Source organism: Perna viridis, chromosome 7 (assembly GCF_037379345.1).
Source record: "Perna viridis isolate PV_CMFRI_1.1 ecotype Kerala chromosome 7, ASM3737934v1, whole genome shotgun sequence".
Taxonomy (NCBI): Eukaryota; Metazoa; Mollusca; class Bivalvia; order Mytilida; family Mytilidae; genus Perna; species Perna viridis.
In genome coordinates this window covers 26,660,245-26,665,489 of record NC_142451.1, presented here as the reverse complement: position 1 = coordinate 26,665,489, position 5,245 = coordinate 26,660,245, and positions in this window count along the sequence as shown.

Below are 5,245 nucleotides of genomic sequence, written 5' to 3'. Positions count from 1 at the left end.
CGGGTATTCCCTATCATATCCAATGATTCTATAAATAGCGATTTTAAAATTTTCTTCTAGAAATCATGGTTAAATTTACAATAATAAAGATTCATATCAGTTTTTCGCAATTGGAAATCAAAGTGAATCATAACCAAATTGTTAACATTCCATTTAATTTCAACACTAAAGCTAGTCCGAATTTCCTCTGACCCTGCAACCCTCCTCTTTTTTATTTGGATATTGATATGTCGGGTTAACCCGCCATATCAATATCCAAATAAAAGAGGAGGGTTGGAGGGTCAGAGGAAATTCGGACTACACTAAAGCAGATATTTGCTCTCATAGAACATACAACAAATAATACACCTACATGCATGTACCATAGGTACATGGTCACGGGATCGGGATTTTTTTTATTTTTTGTTTTTCGACTGGTCCTAGATATACCAGTCGCCCCCAATATATCAGAAAATTTCATATGGATAGTATAAGTGCAATATTCGCTGTTATAACACGTAATTTCGTATTTCATTTTCTTTTTAAATAACACTATAACAATAAAGTTGAAAATGATAGCACATTCCGTATATCCGTTACATCCTTCATTTTGTGCATTATAAGGCTAGAACATCGTTGCTTCTAGGAGATAATTCGACTGTTATTGTGGATATAAACCCCTAAAATCCCCAAAAATCTTTCGTAACACAGTGTTAGCCAATCAATTACGCGATATGAGTGACGCTGACAATCAGCTGACCGTTCCTATATTTGCTTTAATTTTCGTTTTCGTGCTGACATATATACTCAATACTGATAGACCTGGTTTGCACTCATATGTGTAATACACGACGAAATGAGGTGTTTCTTAAAGTCCTTGGCTATCGTATGGGGTTTCTCACGGACGGTGTAAAGCATCAAAGCGTTTAGGTTACAGACCACTAATTCAACCAATGAGCATTTGGAACGTACGCAAAAATAGTCCTACGCAGAAATTACCCCTGTTCCTCATAGTGCTGTGGAAAAAGTTCTCATCTTATTTAAAAAATTTAAACGGTTTCTGAAAGGAAAAACATTTCTGTACATTTTATAGGTGCATTTTGCTTCTTGTGATGTGAAGCCTAATCTCCATAATGATTTTTAAGTATACCCCTATCTTGTGAAAACACTAGGATTTCTCATGCTATTTATAGACCCTTCACTTCCGGTGACCAGTACTGCACTGCAAGTCTGCTAACCCCACATGCCATTCTGAGGATTGTGAGCTGACATATGTAGAATCATGCTGATATATAGTCCTCTGCAGGTTAAAGTTAAGGTAAAGTCCAGAGAAGCCATTGAATATTGTGAAATTAGCATAGAAGCCTATGGAAAGTGGAATTAGTGGTTTTTAGCCTTTACACATGTCCCGTGAAAGTGGGTCATTGTGTGTTCGGGAAAATTAGTTGTCATGTGACCACGTTTATTGGTTAAATTCATGAAAAATTAATGCATTATCACGTGATTTAATGTCTATCCGAAACCTAGAGATTCAATTAGTAATATGCACGCTATATACAGCGTTCTATAGCCTACTGCAGCATTTGCTGAATCTTTGACCCTGCAAAATACTTTTTGGGATAAAATCAACACTTTCCAGTGCATGTAAAACAGATATTGGTGCATGCCAGTCAATTGATGAGAAATTTCCAAGCCCGAAAAAAATAATGTTATATTTCCCAGCACTATTCTGTAATTTGTAGGGTTGGTAGGTAGGGATTTTTATTCTCATTTGATACTTTTTAAATGAAATAAGTCATAAAGATACGATGAAAACCAAATATACAAAGACTAGACTTGTAATAGACTTAGTCCACAGCCTAATCCCGTTTGGGATTCGGCGTATGAGTATTTTTTTTTTTTTTTGTTTTGTTTTTTTTTGTTTTGTTTTGACGGAGGTGGTAAAAAAAAATCTGAAGTCGAATTCCAAAAAGGAATTATCCACGACCAAGAGCACACTCATGGTATGTGTGTTTTCAATTTTCTTCTCTTTTTTTTCCTGAAAGGCAATCAGCAGAATCTTTACCTTATTTTTTTTTCCTTCAAAATTTTAAATAAAAATTTGTGAGTAGGTGTCTGAAGGAGGGTCAGTTGGGTGACCGGAAATATATATAAATAAAGATTCTAAAGAAAGGATAATGACAGTGTTGTGAAGTGCTGAATTTACATACACGTTATGTTGATTCTGAAACCAAATGATACTGGCCGTGCCTCTTGATATACATGTTTTTTATACAGCTGCAAAGCAAGTACGTACTACAAATGTATGTGACTATTTAGACTTAAATAAAATTGTTTGATACAAGATTTTGTTCAAAAATTGATTTTGAAGTGTTAATTGTGAACTCGTCAATACCGATAGATTTAGCCATAAAGACCTCTATATACCGATATTGTATTTTTGTTTCATAAGAATTTCTAATGTTTTTCGTTGAGTGCATGACTGTAATTAACCAAAAAATAATCCCGATCCCAAGTACCTGTGCTACGTACTTGAATAAATTGCTGCATATAGCCGTAGATCTACCACATCTGATCATCATCATAACAAATGTGTTTTTCAGGTGGCACCCCAAGAAGGATGCTGGTGACCAGATTAGGAAAAGGTTCCAGACGAACGCAGGGTTTTAGTTCATTTACGAAGAGGATATACGTCCACGCAAAAAAAAAATAATAATAATAGAAAACAGGTAGTGGGTTGCACGTGATAAATTTTGTTTCAAAAAAATGTTCATTCGTATCATATCGCAAAATGCATCCTTTCACAAAGTTTTTTTTTATTATTACTGCAATGGTTAAAAGAAAACAAATACATAGAAAGCATTGAAATTTATTGAAAAAGTGAGATAACTGTTTACTTTTGTGCCAAATCTGTTGGCTTTGATAGCGAACTTTAAAATCGGTTTCCGAGCCATTTATTGTCCTGTAAAAATCGTTTTATTATTTGACATACATATGATATAAACATAACATAGAAACAAAATTCAGTACTTGGGATAAAATTTACCATGTGCCAACCATTTCATAGGATTTGCCTGATTTTTACATGGAGAGCCTCTTAGATATGTGTTTATAATTACACTATGATACTATAAAAAGCAGATTTAGGTATTTTGTTGATCGAACAACGGTGCCTATCAAACAAAATTCTGAAATATCCATCCTTACCTTATTATAACAGTTAACTTCCAGTATCCAAAGAAATTTCGCTAATCGCATAAACATTTAGCTATAATTAATTGATAACACGTGTTAATTACAAATAGTATACGATGAATCCTATATCTGCTTGGTATAAAAGACTAAAAAAAAAACAAAAACAAAAAAAACGCGTACGCGCGGTATCTAAGCATGAATATTTGTTTTATCTGTAAGTACATCATGGGGTCAAAATTTGCATTTTTTTCTCCTTTTAGCGTATCTCTGACAGCGGTTTGTATTTTATACATAGAGTTTTTCATGTTTTCGATTGTTTTTTTTTTTTTTTCTATATCAATAAAATATTAATCACTTTTTTCATCAATTCGCCCATTGTATAAAAATATTTATACCAGTATTATGCAGGAAGCTGACAAAATCAAACGAAAACAGTACGGATCGAAAATCATGCACCTATGTACCCTTTAAAAGTAATTCCGGGGTTGAAAATATTCAATGCTTTTACAATCTCCTTATCACAGGAAAAATTTGCATTGGGGAATAATATATATAATTCTAACAATATTTATCTTGCCTATAACAGGTGAACTGAAATAAAGTATATTCTATCTTATCCTTAGAAAAAAAACTATTTTTATCCAATATTATAATAGCAGCAATAACTCATGACTGTAGGGATAGGCGCTTTATGGCTCTAGTCCTTTTAGATCATTTATTGATGTTAATAGCAATTCTTTTTTTTTATATATAAATAAATCAACCCAGGCCTCTGATGATACCAATCGTGAAAGACCACCAGTGAATGTGTATGCAATGAATGACTGAGCTTTTAACACTAGATAAACTTTACATGTTAATAAAAGGACGGGGAAACATATACAGGTTCATCTACATATGAAAGAGTAATCAAGGGAACCAAGGTTATAGCGGTAATCAAAAGAATGTATTCCAGGCACAAAGACCAGACATGGAAAACAGACATACACAACAAAGAACATAGAGTAACTAAAATCATTCATACAAAGTAACAAAAGCAAATGAGCCACTCGGACTCCACTAAAAACTGGGAACATGGACCAGGTGCACCGGTAGGGTAAGCGTCCTTTGCTTTATCTAGAAACACCCGCCGAGTTGCTTATAAAAAGTCAAGTCCAGGGTAGACGAAAGGGGAAAGGAAAACTATGACACATTGAACAAATCAGTTTTTATGGCGCAGTTGGATACACCGTAACTATCCACGAGTTCATGATGACGGCCATAAAACTTTTGTAGTGATGACTTCAATCTTGTAGCAACATAACCCTGCTCCAAACTTAACAATGCAGTACTGCATGCATAGTAATAAATCGTCATATACTGCTTTGATGTTGAAAGTTCGAAAGTTGCTAATTGATTAAACACATATGTAAATTTATACCCTCTACGTGACAAATAAAACCGGAAACTGTAAATTTAACCTACTTACAAATAAGAATAATTGGAGTGTTTTCACTGTTATTGTAATATCAATACTCAAAGCGAATTTGACAAGTCTGTAAAAGATGAATCGGTGAAAGACTTTACTGTATTAAAGGCACATGACATCTGATCAGAATACTCCAGCAATGCTAGAGGTTGTCTGGCAAGCTATTTTCTGACTTGGTGCCATCCCAGCGGAGGAAGGGAATTCCAATCTCTTACGTCGTACGAGTACTGAATTAAGGCTAAAAACCACTAATTCCATTTCCCTTAGGCTTCTATGCTAATTTCACAATATTCAATGGCTTCTCTGGACTTTACCTTAACTTTAACCTGCAGAGGACTATATATCAGCATGATTCTACATATGTCAGCTCACAATCCTCAGAATGGCATGTGGGGTTAGCAGACTTGCAGTGCAGTACTGGTCACCGGAAGTGAAGGGTCTATAAATAGCATGGGAAATCCCAGTGTTTTCACAAGATAGGGGTATATTTAGAAATCATTATGGAGATTAGGCTTCACATCACAAGAAGCAAAATGCACATATAAAATGTACAGAAATGTTTTTCCTTTCAGAAACTGTTTAAATTTTTTAAATGAGATGAGA